The sequence below is a fragment of the Peromyscus leucopus genome, chromosome 11, assembly GCF_004664715.2.
Source record: "Peromyscus leucopus breed LL Stock chromosome 11, UCI_PerLeu_2.1, whole genome shotgun sequence".
In the NCBI taxonomy this organism is placed as follows: domain Eukaryota; kingdom Metazoa; phylum Chordata; class Mammalia; order Rodentia; family Cricetidae; genus Peromyscus; species Peromyscus leucopus.
Genome location: NC_051072.1, coordinates 4041429 through 4059432, shown reverse-complemented (window position 1 = coordinate 4059432; position 18004 = coordinate 4041429).

Below are 18004 nucleotides of genomic sequence, written 5' to 3'. Positions count from 1 at the left end.
GAGAAATGAAACTTCTAAGTAATTCTTGTTCTGTGATTCAGGCATGCCATATCTTCATCAACAGACTCTTATTGAAAACTTCTGGAAGGTAACCAAGAGCACTGGCAATAGTCTGCAGTGTTTGGGAGTCTGTGGGACTGGATTGGCCAGCAACTTCAAAAAATGCAACACATCTTAAATAAGTGTTTGTGTGTGTGTGTGTGTGTGTGTGTGTGTGTGTGTGTGTGTGTGTATACACATATATATGGATATTCTATAGTAGTAGGTTTCCAACTAACTTTTTCAAAAGTCCTTTAGTTTATTAATTCTTCCTTTTGTTGCCTCTGCTACCTGTAATCCATTTCCCACTCCAAGTTAACCTTTCTTGTTATTAGCCCCTTTAAGCTTTTATACCACTTTGTTATAGCTTTCATCCCTCAAATACCACCCCCTGTCATCCTTTACTAATGTCCTGACATATTTGCATAGTCTAAAGAAAACACACATCTCTGAAAATCCAAAGCTAATATCCACAAATAAGAGAATCAAACTTGCAAAGCTTGCATTCCTAGACCTGGGTTACCACACTCAGAATAATTGTTTCTACCTACATCCATTTCCTTGGGAATTACACAATTTTGTTTTTCTTTGCTGAATAATATTGCATTGTATATAAGTACCATATTTTCATTATCTAGTCATTAGTAGATAAACATCTAGTCTGTTTCTATTTACTGATTATTGTGGATAGAGCAGCAATAAACATGGATGAGCTATAGAATTCTTTGGGTATATGCCAAACAGTGATATAGCTGGATCATGTGGTATATCTATCTCCAGATTTTTTTTGGGAACTCACATTGATTTGCACAGTGACTACAACAGTTTGCATTAATAACAGCACTTGATAAGTTCTCGGCTTTCCCTACATCTGTGTCTGTGTTTGTCATCATTTGTGGTTTTTTATCTTAGACATTCTGACTGGATTAAGAGGAAATCTCAAAGCATTTTTCATTTGCATTTCCCTGTTGGTTGAAGACATTGAACACTTTTTAAAATGTTATTTGGCTGTTTGTTTTTTCTTCTTGATAAATATCCTTTAGTTCTATGCCCATTTTTAAATTGGGTTATTTATTGTCTTGAAGTATAGTCAGAGCAAAAAGACAAGTAAACGAGAAAAAGGGGGAGCAAATTGGAGAGAGAGAAGCCAAAATATCCTTATTTGTAAATTATATGATCACATACATAAATGACCCTAAGGACTCCATCGGGAAAAAGTCTATAGCAGATAAACACATTGAGCAAAGTAGGAAGATAGTCTGTCTTCACTGCGGCATCTTTCTCCACTCAGAGTTCAGATCTTCTGTCTCTTCCTGCTGTTCTAAAACTCTCCATGTGCTATTCACACTTGATTTGCGCTTCCATTGACACTTTCTGGGTGATCCGATCCTATACTTTGTGTTCCATCCACAACTCTGCTTTTTCTATGATCTACTCTGATGGTGAGACAGGCTTCCTGCTGAGGTTTTAGGGCAACTGACTAAGGTTTTCATTTCCAATATTGTTTAGTTGGAGTTCCGCCTCTTATCTTTCATTCTACTCTTTGAGCAACAGCTGATACATTGCCTGCTCTGCAGTTTTTCTTTTAAAATCTAATAAATGTGTCCTTGTACTTCCATAAAAAAATCAAACTCTGTTTTCATGTCTGGTATTGACTTCTTTATTTCATTCATCTCTTTGTCTTTGTCTTATTTGAGGTCAGCGGTCATAGTTACAATTCTTTTGAATTCTTTCCATAGTTCTTCCAGGTCATTTTAGATATGGACCACAATTATGGGATATCTTATTTTTTTGGAAGAAACATGTTAGGGTAGTTTTTCATGGGTTTTGTTGTTATTGGTTGTTGGGGTTTGTTTGTTTGTTTGTTGTATGTATGTATATGAAGAGATTTGCATATATGTCCCTAGTTTAATGGTTGAGTTTGTATTTCATTCGTTTTTTTTCAAGTCACTTTTCCTCTTTCAGGAGGGGACTAATTAATATCATGATCAAGATGTTAATTTTCTCTCATTGGCATTTGGGGCTATAGTCTCTTTTCTAGGTCTTCGGCTTGTCAGACACATGGTGCTTTCCATGGTTTGGTCAAGGAACATGGAACAATTTTTCCAGGGCAGTGTGAACTGGCCCTAAATCTCAGGGCCAACTGTGGCAATGGGACAGCTGTAGTCGGCAGCTGGAAATGCTCTGATAAGACCCGAATAAAAGGAGGAGTCCTTGCTTGTGGTGGTTCAAAATAAAATGACTCCCAAAGGGAGTGGCACTATTAGGAGGTATGGCCTTGTTGGAGTATGTGCAGTCTTGTTGGAAGAAATTTGTCACTGTGGAGGTGGACTTTGAGGTCTCAAATATATGCTCAAGCCATGCCCAGTGTTTCAGATCACTTCCTGTTGCCCGTGAGTCAAGATGTAAGAACTCTCAGCTCTTTCTCCAGCACCCTGTTTGCCTGCATGCTGCCAAGATGGTAATGAACTAAACCTCTGAAACTGTAAGCAGCCACCTCGATTAAATGTTCTTTTTTTTTCCTTTATGAGAGTTACCATGATCATGGTGTCTCTTCACAGCAATAGAAACCCTAACTAGGACAGAAGTTGATACCAGGAACTGGGGTATTGTGATAGGCCAGACCATGTTTTTGTTTAAAAGAATTTGGACCTTGGGACTGTGTATTAAAATGCTTTAAGAATTAGAACACTTTAAGTGCTGCTTAGTGGACCTTACTAGCAGGAGCATGGAGGACAGCGGTGCTGAGGGTGATTTGGACTGTGCAGGGCTAGCTCAAAGGGTTTCAGAGGATAAGAATATTACTGTGTAGCCTAGAAATCACTCTTGTCATATTTGGGTAAACAATGTGGCTGCTTTCTGCCCTTGTCCAAAGAATCTGCCCAAGGCTAAAGTGAAGAGATTTGAACTAATTCTGTTGACAGAGGAAAACTCAAAACAGCCCAGTATAGACTCTGTCATGTGGTTGTTAGTGATATTTCTAATGAAGATTTATAATAAAAATGAGCAAGCTGAGAAGGATAAATTGCAAAATTTATTGTAATTATTTATTTACATTTATTGTAAAATTTGAGGAGAAAAGAAAAGCAACAGGAAGTAGAGTAGAGCTAAATCCTGTGTTCAAGGAGATAAACAGATTAAGAAATGGAACAAAGGGAGTAGTGACCTCAGGGCAACATCCCACCCAGCTAAGTTTACAACTTGAGAAAGGGAATTAAAGAAAAGCTTAGAGCCAGGTGTAGTGGTTCATGCCTTTAATCCCAGCACTCCAGAGGCAGAGACTGGAATATCTCTGAGTTTGAGGCCAACCTGGTCTCCAAAGAAAGTTCTAGAGCATCCAAGCTTAGTCAGTGAAGGTAACCACTGAAAACAGAAAACTGGTGAAGATGTAATTGAAATATCTTTGAGTCCAAGGCCAGCCTGGTCTATAGATCCAGTTTCAAAACAGTCAAGATTAGGCACTGAAGGAAACCAGCAAACACAGAAAGCTGGTGAAGATATAATTGAATGAGGGGGTCGTGTTCCAGCCCTAGTAAGCAGCAGAACTTGGCAGCTTTGGCCACGTGGTTCTGGAGTTAAGGATTGAAGAAAGGGGCTTTGGAATTTGTTTCCACAATAAGGAAAGCCACTGAGGCCTGGCATGTGTCCAGGGTGTCTCTGAATTGTGGCCTAGACAAGCCATTGCATGAAGCTATGAAGTTGAAATCTGGATTCCCTTAGAGACCCCAAACTATTAGAGATGTCAGAGCTATGGGATACCTGCTGAGTAAAGCTGCTAACAGGGAGCTGAACCAGCCCAAGAAAAAGAAGTGTCTTGCAGTCAACAAAGCTGAAAGGAGTTGGGAATCTGAAGAGCACTTTGACCATAGACATGGAAATGCAAAGTTTTGAGTTTGCCCAGTTGATTTTCTGTCTTGCTTTGGTCCAGTATTTCCTCACTATGCTCCTTTCCCTATGTTCTGGAATGGTAATGTGTATCCTGTGCCATTATATGTTGGAAGTTTGTGATCTGCTTTTTGATTTTGATTTTACAGGGGATTACAGTTAAGAGATTGCATGAATCTCAGAAGAGACTTTGAACTTTAGACTTTTAAATAAGTTTGAGACCTTTAGAGAGTATGGGGACTTTAGAAATTGGAGTGCATGTGTTTTTGCATGATATGCCTATAAGCCTTTGGGGAGCAGGGAGTGCAAATGTGGCGGTTTGTAAGAAAATTGTTCTCAAAGGGAGTCGCACTATTAGAAGGTTTGGCCTTGTTGGAGTATGTGTGGTCTTGTTAGAGGAAGTGTGTCACTGTTGAGGCAGGTGCTGAGGTCTCATATTTATAAGTTGGGGATCCTCAGGTATTGGGTATCCTCCACCACCAATGTAATAAACCAGTCAAACAAATCACTAAGTCTAGGTTTAATCTGAGCAGAGCAATGCACCTCCCAGGTGACTCTTGGGAAGGCAGGGGAGGTGTATGAGAGCACAGGGCAGGTATGGGGAGACTGTAGGCATGGTCTTGAGCAGCCCCAGGGAGGGGCTGACTCTTGGAGATCTTTCTGAGGGGAGAGGCTGCTGCTTGCCAGGCTTTCTCAGGAGTGGGCAGGGTTTGGAGAGGGCAGCTCCGGGAGATATCTCAACATCCCAAACTTTTTGTGTATATATGGACACAGGTTCAAGTCTGGCTGCTTCCTGATGGCAAGGAATGAAGTATGGAACGGGAAGTCAGGAACAGATGGGGTCACACACAGTGGGAGGTGTGAGCAGAAAAAGTATTCAGTTAGCTGCCATCCTGAGATCTCAGGAACCTGTTTCTTGAAGAGGTGAAGGCAGGTTGCTAGGAGAAAAAAAAATAGATTATTAACACTGGCCCTGTGAGTGGGGATAGCTGTGGGAAAAAGAATGGAACAGGGGACGTGCCCCGGTTGTACAGAAGAGGCAAGTGTGAATAAGCCAGACAAAAGAGCAGAAACTCCCTTGAGTCTGGAGAGGTGGTACCAGCACTGGTGTTCTAGGAGCTTGCATGTGGGTGAAATCAATCTGTCAGTGCCTGGTTGGTATCCTCAGAGCTGGTTCGCGTATCTGGCTGGAGAGCCCCTGTGGGTTGGTCTTTGCACAAGTCTGTAAGAAAGGGTGAACCTGTGCAGGGACCTGCAGATGTTTGTAAAACAACGGGAACAGATTTACATCTTGGTGTCATAGCAAAAGACAATGGCTTTGGGTTAAAAGGTATGAACATTTTTCCTAGGGCCTGGTTTCAGCTCGATGAAACACACCCTTAAGTCTATCACCAGAGGATCTTTACTGAATGGAAATGGTTGAATAAGTGAAGGAGGAGGAGGGAGGGAGGCTTCCATACCCTCTCTAATGCTAACCTGTCTCTAAACACTGGGACTCGTAAAATCCACAGAAATTTAAGGATTCCTAAGAACTGTTTGCAGTCAGTGTTCCCAGGAAGCCTGTGAATGAGGCACACCTGTCTAAACTTTTAACAGGAAACTTAACTAATGAACTAATGAGCTGCCAAGCTCATTGTAGCCTTGGGAAGTCAAGGGAGAGCTGTTAAACTGGCAAAGCTATCAGTACCCTAGTCATCAAACGCCATCAGATCTGAGAAGGATAAATATACATTTGCAGAGGTGAGACAGCTTTCCAGCTACCTGGGAACTCTCAGGCCCTCCATGGTCCCTGGGGGACAGAAGTTCCAGAGGCAGAACTTCTTTTCAGCTGCCAACTCCTGAATATCTGACAGACTTTCCTGTGGGGTAGGAATTTGGAGAGAGTGACCCACCTTGTCCTGGCAGCATAAGGCAATTGATTCCCCCAGAATCCTGTTGTCCAGTCTGGACAGGGTCTTGGCACCAGTTTAAGGTGCAAAGCAGCTTCTTGCTGTGTGGCTGACTTCGTCACATTTAAAGCAAGCTTCCAGGTGGAGTTCCAGGAGGTGCAGGATGCTGCTAGGAGCTGGCATGTCTCCATGAGAAACCTTTTTATTAAAATGCCGTATTCTCAGATGCCTGAAGAGTTTGAGGATCCGGGTATAATTATGTTAGGTATATCTGAGTTGGATAAATGTTGTTTAACTAATGAGCTAAATCTAGACATACAGTTTACCCAATTAGTTACAGCTTACCAATGTTGGTTAAAGCAAGAAGATCAGGAGGAATATTTCAGTCTCTAGTGTTTAGCTGTGGTCCTAAGATACAATCATAAGGCAAGACCAAGTTTTAACATTGCAAGCAATTTAGTGGTTTTTAAAATTAATATTGAGGGGTTTGCTCTTATGCTAAGAAATTTGGCTATTCCGAAAGATATATCCCTGTACCTGAATGCATGGAGATGCAGCTTTAATACCTCATCAAACCAGCATTGCTTTAAATAAAGCCTTGTTTTTATTACAGGGCAGGAATTATCATCCAGAAAAATATATTGGAGTCCTAATGTCTCCATGGTGGGGTCAGTCCATGTGGTCACCCTTACTAAAGTTGGCGGTGAAGTCATATGACCTCTCTTTTTAACCTTAGCCAAGATGGCAACTGTCCATGTGTTGTAAGGTGATGACAGACCACGTGATGTTTTCCAGAGCAGTTTTTATCTAGAATTACCAGTTTTAAGTTAATTTTTGTTACAGGTTTTTAACCACCCCCAATTTCTTAGCTGTTTTTCTTTATAATAAGGTAGACCAGCACAAAATAACTTTTTCTGTCATTCATTCTGAGCCCAGTTAGTCGTAATAACAGCTGAACTACTACCAAGACATACAGAACGTGTAAACCCAGTTATCCAAGACCAGTTAAAATAAGCATACTGTGGCCACATGATTCACACATACACACAGAACAGGTATGACTTTGGAAAACAGGAAAACAAAACTTTTCCCAGGAAACTCTGTCAGCTGACCAACTTAAAATCCTAAAATAAGAGTCTACAGTATAAAGCAGCACAGGAATGAAATACACTTCCTGGCCATGGTGTGGCTCCCACTGGGTCATGGCAGCCCATTTCCCGGAGCCCGGAGCAGTGGAAGGAAACAGAAAAAACAGTAGGAGTGCAGACTGCCCAAGATGGAGAGAAAGCCTCGACGATGAGCAACAGGTGGAGGACTTGGAAGGAGAGATTTTCTGGGGAACAGGCAGGAACAAACAGCGAGAACAGATTCGGTATGGGTAGAATGGGCGGGTTGAACTACAGCACAGTACTGAGGGAGGGCAGACAGAGGAAACAAGGGATCTGTCACAGGTTTCCGCATGGCCAAACCAAAGGCCAGGGAAGCCTGGCGGGCAAAATTAAGGTGGGCACCCTTCAGCGGGCCCTGCCAAAGGTATGCCACTAAGAGAACACAGGAGAAACAAGAGGTTTATTGGGGGTGCGAGGAAGAGTTTTGAAAGGCCATCCTGGAGGTAAGACATGAGAAGCACAGGAGCGGGGACCAGGAGGGCAGGGGGACACAGAAGAAGCAGAAGAATGAGACCTTTGCGGGGTAGGGCGGGGAGTGAACAGCCATGTGCTGTGTGTGAATCCCAGCGTGCCTGGACCACACACCAGGGAAACAAAGGCAAAGCTAGAGCGAGCGAGCATCCGAGGAAGCAACACGTCGGGAAAACTGGGAGAGCAATTGAAATGAAAGCTGGAGTAAGATACAGACAAGCAGAGAAGCTGTGAGCAGCGTGGGGTGAGCAGGGATGCAGACGGCCGGGGGCGAGGAGGGGGTGCGGGAGTCCAATGCTCTCATGTAAACCTGGAGGAGGCACATGGTGTGAGACAGCCCCAAGTTGGATAAATTTTGTAGGCTTTGGGGGGATCGGATTTAAGTCGAAAGCACACATTCACAAGCCATGCCCGGGGCTGGGGGGCTACAAAAATCGCGTCCGATTTCCTAAGCCAGAGGCTGGGGAATGTGGGATAGTCTCTGGGTAAAACCAGCGAGATCCCAAGAAGCAGAGACTGACCCTGTGCCAAAGGGGCTGGAGTCTCCTCCCACTGCCGTAGCTCAGCAGGTGAACCAGAAGGAAGCCTCTCTCCCAGAAGGGGTGAAGACCGATGGGGATCCTGGATCCCTTACAGGCCATTGGTTTGGAATTGGGTGAGTTACCGAGCAAAAGACAGTCCAGCATAGTGGAGGTAGGAAAAGGAAAGTTCTACTCAGGTTCGGCATCAAGATGGTAAGTTTTGGATCCCCGGTTATTGGGTATCCTCCACCACCAATGTAACAAACTAATCAAACAGAATCATTAAGTCCAGGTTTTAATCTGAGCAGAGCAATGCACCTCTTGGGTGACTCTTGGGAAGGCAGGGGAGGTATCACGAGAACACGGAGTAGGTGTGGAGACCTGGTCTTAAATAGCCTGTAGGCCTGATCTTGAGCAGCCCCAGGGAGGGGCTGACTCTTGGAGGGCTTTCTGAGGGAAGAGGCTACCTGGTGGGCTTTCTCAGGGCGGGGTTTGGAGAGAGTAGATGAGGGCAGGGTTTGGAGAGGGCAGCTCCAGGAGATATTCCCAACAACGGCTTAAGCCATGTACAGTGAGACAGACTATTTCCTGTTGCTGGCACAAGATGAAGGACTCTCCGCTACCTCTCCAGCACCGTGTTTGCCTGGATGCTGTCTTGCTTCCCACCATCACGGTAATGGACTAAACCTCTGAACTCTAAGTGAGCCATCCCAATTCAATGTTCTCCTTTATAAGAGTTGATGTTGTCATGGTGTCTCTTCACAGCAATAGAAACCCTAACAAAGACACTGTTCCATGCATGCTGCCTGAAGGACTGCCCTTGTATCTCTGTGCCATATGGACAAACTGGCCTGTCCATGACGGGAGGAATTTGGGGTCTCATGAGCCCTAAAGGGAGGGAGAGGGGCCAGAAGGAGATCATGGTCCCTGGCAAGCAGTTGTGGGGTGACCAGACAGTAAGGAAGCTGTGAATGAGAGCAAGGGGTGTCTACCAGTGCTATTTAATATTTCTGTAATTTTACATATATATGATGCAAATTTTTAGAATGAAAATTCCAATATTTATTGTTACAAATTTTATTATTACTTTTATAATGCAGCGAATTCCGTAGGTTTTGTTTTTCTCTGACACCCTTTAAAGATAGATGTACTCACTTTTCCTCCCTAAATGTGTTTTATGAATTATACTATATTTTAAATTAGACTTATATGCTTTCCTCATATTGGGTGCACTCATTTCTTCCATACAAGACATTAATAAAATACTAGTGAAAAAACCCTAAAGAGCCAAGGTCTCTGCCATCCTGAAACTCACATGCTACTGACTCTCAGTCCTTGGGAAAAGATATCATGCTTCTATTGGTATTTGCAACACTAGATATTTCTTATAGGGGAAAATAGCAAAAGATATTAAAGGAATCATACCACCAGCTAACACAAAACGTCAATTCATGCTCATCAAATATTTCTTGTTTACAAAATGAAAGGATAGTCACTTCATATACATTATCCATTTGTCAATTTAGTATTTTATCTAATTTTACACATCATATATAAAATTCTGTATGCTATTAAAAATGAAAAATGTTCCTAGTCACTCTCTGAAGTACATGCAAATTAACAGTTGGGAAGGAGCAAAATGCATAAACACTGAAGGATAGAATCCTGTGTTCTGCAGCAGGCTATTGGGATTGTGATGTACTTGTAAACAGGCTTAGAACTTGAATTTCTCATTCAGTTGCATATTTAATTATTTAGGGATTTTCTGTGGATCAGCAATGCCCTTTGTTGTTACCTCCTCCTCCCAGTTGCCATTTAGATATTTCACACTTTTTAATTCCTCCAGGACTGTGAGACCTAGGGAGGCAGAAACACTCCTCTTCCCTGAAAGGCCTCTAGTTAAAGGTTAGGAGATGGAGACATTTAATCTACTGACCAATAAGTGGCTGGGGAATTCATTGTGAATTTCAATTCTTTCCCTCACATATCTCATTATTATATTGGATAATCAGAGTTATCTGTATGTTTGTAAGATTGGTAAAAAGATTTAGACTGTATTATTAAGAAGTTAAGACACTACAAGAAATACATATTAATAGAATTTGATATCTACTACACATAGCCACATTTATTCATTTGAGGAAATAATGTAATGTTATGTATGTACATCTCTGCAATTTCCATGTTGTTTAAAATTTACAAAATCATTATATATTATATTATATAAAATTTCACAAAATGAGATGAAACAACAAATTATTCGCTGAAAAGAAAATCATAGAAAAGAGACCTACCATTTACCCAGCATTCACATAAAATTTTCCTGACTTCTTCCAGAAAGTTTGGATACAGACATAAACAGGAAACCAAGACCATAAGTGATACTGTGCTCAATTTCATTGTACCTTGGCTTTTCCCAAAGGTGGAATTTGACTGAAAAACAGAATCTAAGATGTGGAGAAAGACAGCTTTTTACCACTATTTTAATCATGACCATAATTTATGTAATGAAAAATATACTAGATACCTAAAATATTGGTAGATACTGAAGAGTACATATTCAATGATGGTAATGACTAATCAAATATGTTACAAAATTATTAGTTCTTCGTACCTTGATTTTTTCATAACTGCATAAAAACATTAAAACAAAATCAAAAATATATTTATGAGTTAGTTTAAAGAAAGTATCATTTAGACAATGCAGTGCAAATGTAATTAGATTATAAAGGCATATTACAATTTCCATGTTAAGGATGAGGGCTTCATAAATGTGAGGAGAGGTAAACTTAGAAGGGCACAGCATGAATGTCCACTTTGTTAGATCAGTATTTCCCTGCATACTTATTCTTTATAAGTAAAAAGATCATTTCTACTTAGGCAACCATAACTAATCATCATGAAATGGGTTAGGTGTCATGAGGGTTTACATGTATTACCTCCTTCAATCTTTGCAAAGCTAAAAATTGAACACATTTTTTCTAATTTTACATTAGATAAATGTAAATCAATTAAGATTTGTGACTTGTTCCTGACATTTACTAAACTAGAAATGTTATCTCAGGCATTCTGCCTAAACACTCAGTACCCATCATGTAATATTGCTTAGAGGCGACAAGGTTTCACATGCCAATAAATCTTAAGTAGTCACACATTATTAATAGAGTCCCACTTAGCATTCCAAAGTATATCAGTTTGAAATGTGATGCATTGTTGTTAACTGTGGTTATCCTACTGTGAAATAGAATGTGAAGTTATGCATACAAACTCGATACCTCTCCCCGTTGGCCAGACTCTCCACATCTCCCTTTGTCTGTCTTCTCTACCAAAGTAACTTGTAGCAGTAATTATTTTGTACTCCATACATGTGTACCATCGAGTGGTGTTCCTCCTTCTTCCCTGACTTCTTTCGCATAATAGTTTCCAGGTTTACATATGATGTTAAAACTACCAGGACTTCCTTCTTCTTTGTAACAAGCCCAGGACATGTTCAGTAAAGTATCCATCCACTGCTACCTGTGTTAAACTAAGGTTAGAGGGTGTGACTTCCTGGGATACTAGTGCTGAGCTGCTAGTTGAAATGTCTGTTTTCTTTTCCTCCAGGGCAAATTGTGAGCCCAGGGAAAGCGAGTCCTCCTGGTACAGTACTGCTTGATGAGGGAGGAAGGAAGGAAGGATGGTAGGAATAAGTTCATTTTTACCTTCCAATTCAGGTTTCGTTCAATTCTAAGACCAACCATATGTTTCAGGCTTTATTCCAAGGATGTGAGCCTGCAGAATGAGTTTTTGTTAGTGAGTGACCTGTGCCTGAGCTTCTCTGAGAGCATTGGGCCCTGACTGGTGTTTCTTTTCCTGTCTCTTACTGGAATCCCCAGGTATTCATTCTGGGTCAATGTTATTCAGACTGAAGATACCTTCTGTTCCTAACTAATAGACAACTTGATCACAATTGCATATCAGTTTGTCTCTCAAATGCCATTATACATTAATGGAAATGAGTTTTGTTTTATTCCTTTATTATTTTATCCTATGTTGGTCATGTGTCTGATACTAAATCAAACTCACATGGTGTGTGAAAATCCCATTACTTGGTTGTGATGAGTAAAATTTTCTTACACATTGCTGGATTCAGTGTGCTAATATTTTGCCAATTTATTTTTAATGCATCATTTATTTCCTCCTTTAATCCTATCAGTTTTGCTACTTTTGTTTTAGAAAGCACTGTTACCAAAATACATATCAATTGGTGCGTATAAATTTATGATTGCTATTGACAAATTGACCTTTTTAGCATTATCTCATTTTTTTCTGGAAAATAATTTTTGCCTTGAACTCTTTGCCTCATAGTGCTAATTCAAAGGATTATAGTATATGTCCTTAACTCTCTAACCCCTTAAGAAGTGTATGCATCAGAATAGGTGAATATATAGAAAGATAAATGACTGCCCAACATAGACAGGTCAAGGAAGTATGGTAAACCTTCTAGAGAAATGATACATCCTGTCTATGAAGTTTGATTAGGAAGTGGTTGAAATGCTCTAAAATTGATTTGGTGCTGAATGTCAAATCATAAGAACAAACCCAAACCCATCATTCTTGAAATGAGTAAATTGCACACTCAATAAACCTGTTTAGTTTTCTAAAGATGTTGTACTACTTCACACAAATGCTAGAAAATTTATTGATGTTTATGCCCTTTTCTCTTACTACTTTGTCTTATATTTCTCATGGCATCATAATTACGTTATGTGCCTACACATTACAAGCAAGCTGTGGTTTTGTTCATTTTACTTTGAGCAGAAATGGAAAGGGAAACCACATATAAACTTCACTGTTTGCTGTTTCTGAAGTTATTTTATTCTTTCCCAAAATTAGTTTTCCTTGGGCTTTTTCTATGATTTTGGGAAATTCTACTTCAATCTTTTGGCATTTTTAAGTCTCCAACTTGTATTAATAGATTAACTTTAATTCATTCAAAAATATCTTTACTTGGTCTTTATTCCTGATGGGTTTTATTTTTGGTGCCTTTGTGGATTTTTCAGTGTGTTGTTACCATATCTGATGAAAGAATATGCATAGATCTGAGAGATTTGTTAACATCATAATCCAGATTTCTGGTGCTGAAAGGGTTGACATATTGTCTGAAACCCTGTTTGGACAGAAACACACTTATCATTCTTTATCTCCTCCCCAAGAAAAAGTGTATGTGTCCATAATCACTGGTATCATATAAAGAAATCCAAGCACAGTTTCTGCTCTGTAGGCAGATTTTCTGCTGAACTGATATACATAATAAGTGCCACTCAAAATAGTGCTTTAGTGTTTTTGGAGTTACAAACTTGCCAACACACCAAATGCCTCTAGGATTTCAGTTTACAGTGGAGATAAAGGCAATGCTGTCTGATTCCCATATTGAGTGTCCAAGGGAGATTCTGTCCACCCATACATACTGGCTTCATTATACATGTCTAACCAAATCCCAAAATATATTTCAAGTGCCACTGCCTCAGCTAAAAGATCTGATGACAATGTGGGCCTATCTACATTGGTGGGCCTATCAATGTGGTGATAAAATAGCCAGAAATACAATAATTCTGTCACCTAAAATCATCCATCAGCTCTCTCATCACTGAGATAGCTTAATTTCCATAATGACTAGATTGCATAATTCTTTCTTGGTGCATAATTATTACACAGAGCTGAGCACAGTCAGGGCAGAATTCGGTTCATCAGTTCCAGCCATTTCAGTGCCTCAAAGATGAGGCCAGTGTCAGTGTCAGACAGGTGCAAGCATGTTTCCAGACAGAATTAGGAAAATGAATGGAAAGCATGATATCTGTGTATTACAGATTATATGGTTTTCTGCAAGCTCCAAATTGGTACATTTTGGTTATTTTACACATCATTTCCTCCCTTCAAAACCATTAAATCCACTGAACTGCAAATCCCAGGAAATCTGAAGATTTTGCCTTGGTTAAAAAAATATGTAAACTTATCTTTCATAAATTAAAGGTAATAAATGATGGAACCTATATGTGTACAATGTTTTAAGGATTTTACAAATATGAGTGATAAAATATGTCTGTATCAAAATCTTCAAAATATGTATGGTATCATAAAGCAAAGTATTAACTTAAGTGAAATAGCTCACTGCATTTTATCTTGGGATCAGAGAAGTTCATGAAACTAGAAATATGGTGTTTTGACATGACAGCTTACAGGCATCACTTGGCAGGATGCCACCAGGCTTTGACATTTCTAATCAAACCAGTCACCCCTCGTGACTTTTGGTTCTTTCTAAGGGCAGCATTTTCCTTTTAGATTTATCTTATCTGTCTAATATGTAACGTTAGCTCCGAATTCTTATATCTTCTTTCAAATATCCATAGACACAATGGATGATGAGCTAGTTTTTAGATGAATGTTTGTACTCAAAGTCTCACATACAAATTGTTATTGAGAGTTCCCTAGATGGAATTTCAAACTAAAACACTAGTGTTTTATACTAATAATGAACCAAATAGTGTGTTTTACATTTCTGGGAGACAAGATATTATAAGAAGAGACAGCACATGAGTCAAATAATGTTGTAAAATGCAAGTTTATACTTAGTCTTGTATGAAATGTCCTTGAGAGAGTAGATAACATGGGTTGTACCAACCATAGTTAAGCAAACACAAAAATTATCTTTTCCTGCTTTCCCAACAGGACACCTTCAAATTCCCAGTAAACTTTATATCCAATGAGAAGAAGGTTTCTGCACTAACAAATCCATCTGTACCCTTAACCCTGGGTATAAACATAGATGGCCAACTGTCTTGCTTGTCTTCTAAAAGTTTAATATTAACTTCATTCCTCAATTTAAATATGCAAGGTACACATTTTCATGCTAGCTTCATTGTGTAGCTTAAATTATTTTTTTAAATTTTTAATTGTTTGAAAATTTCACGTATAAATACTGTGTTTTCACCAGTTCTACTTTTCTCTTACCATTTTGACTCCTCCCATTCTCTCTCAGATTTATGACCTCTTCTTTAATCACTATTTTTACACACACATACACAGAGTACACACACATACATCCTTTATTATTTTTACACACATGCACACACATGCACACATGTATAAATAAACTGGTGACTTCATGTAGCATTTACTGTATACATGTATTTTTAGGGATGATTACTTGGGAATTGATAACCTATCAGAAGGCTTATTTCTGGAGAGGACTGTTTCTCCATCTCTCAGTAGACGTTAATTGTCTATAGTTCTTCATCTAGGAGTGAGACGTGAAATTTCCCCCAGCCGCATTGTCATGGCAAGTGATATTGCCACTGTGTCGGTCATACTTTGGCAGCCATGTTGATATTTCATGATTACAGCTTTCCAGTCATGTGCAGAAGAAACTCTCTCACAGCGGATGACCTGGTTCTCTGGCTCTTACAATATTTCTGCCCCTCGTCTGAGATGTGCTAAGCCTTAGGTATAGAAGCTGTGTTGTAGATAAATCAGCTGAGGCTAGGCACCCCACACCATCAGTAGCTTTCTGCATTTCTACCGGTTGTATACTGCTGTAGTCGTCTCCATCTTCTCTGAATAGGGAGTGGGAGCCACGTGTATGTGTCGGGATAAGGATAAATATTTAGAATGCAGTCAGAAATTATACGTTTTTATTGTTATTGAGATTGCATTTTAAATGCAACATTTCTCCTCCCCCCCAACCCTCCCACGTGCCCCTCCACACTCCCCTTCAAACACACGACTCTTTTTATATCAATTATTATTACACACATATATGTCTATACATAAATGTTCCTAAATATAACCACACACTGTTACTTATATTTATCTTTTCATGGCTGACCATTTGGCACTGGATAACCAACCGATGTGCTCTTCCCTGGAGAGAGCCACCTCTCCTGTTCCTAGCTTCATTCAGTGACCTGTAGTCCTTTGTGTAGGGTTGAGGCCTCATGGGCATTTCCTCATCCAGTTTGTCCTGTCTGTTGGTGTCATCCTTGTTCATGTTTGGACGGTCATGACAGTGATACTTTATACATGTCGCTTCAGATACCACTAGGAGACAGAATCTCACAGTAAACTTCCTGGTCCTCTTGTTCTTATGGTCTTCTCATCCCCTCTTGCACAGTGTTCCCTTAGTCTTAGGTACGGGACTTTTTAGTAGATGTATGCATTAGGACTTCAGAAAACAACAACCAATCAATAGGCAGAGTCATGGAGCATAGTCCCAGCAATTAGAAAGTATACTTTTTTTTTTTTTTTTTGAAATAGTAGGTTCTCCTCTAGAGTCCATGACTTTTAAATTATTTTTAATTAAACCAATTATTTTTTGTTGCAATGTTAGAGATTGATGTCAAGAGTCTTCCTCTACTACTTCACCATCTTACTTTATGCAACAGGGACTCTAAAAGGAGTCTGAAGCTCACTATTTCAACTAGACTAGATTGCCACTAAGTCCTCACCTGTCAATCCCTTCCCCAATACTGGGTTACAGTCACGTGCTTCAGAGCTGGGCTTTTTCTTGAGTGTTGAGGATCTGAATGCATTTTCTCATGTTTACACAGATAACACCTTACACACTCTGCCATATCTCTGGCTCCATTCAATTCATTTTGACAAATTAGTTCATTCACACTAACTACTCTCCTACTAAGATAAAATACTCTGTATTCTATAAAAGAAGTTTCCAAGACTACCATCAGGTCTGGAGACTTGTGGGAAGGGCACCATAGCTTAGCACACAGTCTTGTGTCAATGATTCATTATCTTGAAATGACGCAAAACAATATCAGCAAATGCAAAGGTGCAGATATCTATGTGTGGAGGACACATGCAAGCTTATGACAGTCTTGTCACACAAGATGAACCTAATTCCTCTGGCAGCAATTGTGAAATACCCATGAGACTCAGACTCCCTGGTTCATGGTGGGTTTTATCACAGAGACATATTCTTTCTTGCATGTATAAAAATTTCAGACTCTAATAAAAGAAGCCAGAATTCAGAATTCAGCTTAAACAAGCATTTGCAACAGTTTAAGCTGGCAAGCAATGCCAGTGTCATTCATGCAGGCAAGGCTTTCTAAGGATTAGATCTCAGACTTGATGTCTGAACAGTTCTGTATTTGGCAATGCAAGTCAGTCTCACAAGGAATGTACTTTCTGTAGAAGTTTATTTTCTTCATCTGGTAATTTGTGTGTATGGAATCATGCTGAATAACATAAAACGATTTAATGACTTAATTTTCAGAAATATTTCATACTTTCTATACGACATGAGTTTGGATTTATTCCCCCATCATATGTAACAGACAACATGATGTATCTCAGACACTATGGCCACAGCTAGTGTGAGATAACCTTCACATGGTTTGAACACTGGGAAATCTGTGGAAAATGCACAATTGGCAACTCCAGGGGAAAATTCAGACTGACCTGAATTGAGTTATGGCACATTGAGTTATGGCACATTTTGAAAACGACATGGGGCAAGGAAGGCATATTTGGATTGATTTGAAGTCAGAGGAGAGTCTAGTGGAAAAAGTGGTTTCATTTCTAGAAATGTTTTTATGCTTCCTGATTCATGTGACCAATACACTTTCCCTCTCCTCTTTATTATTAAAAACACTTGCTCATCTTCCAGAGTCTAAGTAGACATCTCCCTGAGTTACTCCCTCCAATCACCCTTGTTGAAGTGATTTACTGTTGAAGTGAATATACTTTTCCCCCTTTTGGCGTGGGGCTGGGGGGGGGAGCTTTTATTTTTTTATTTTATTATTTTGTTTTCAATACATCCCAATCTCAGTTTCTCCTCTCTTCACTTCTCCCAGGCCCCTTTCTCCTCCCTCAGATTCACTCCTCCTGTTTCCCTTCAGAAAGAGCAGGCCTCCCAGGGATTTCAGCTGAATTCAGCATAACAAGATACAATAACACTAGGCATAAACCCTCATATCCAGTCTGGGTGAGGAAATCCAATAGGAGGAAAAGGATCCCAAAAGCAGGTGAAAGAGCC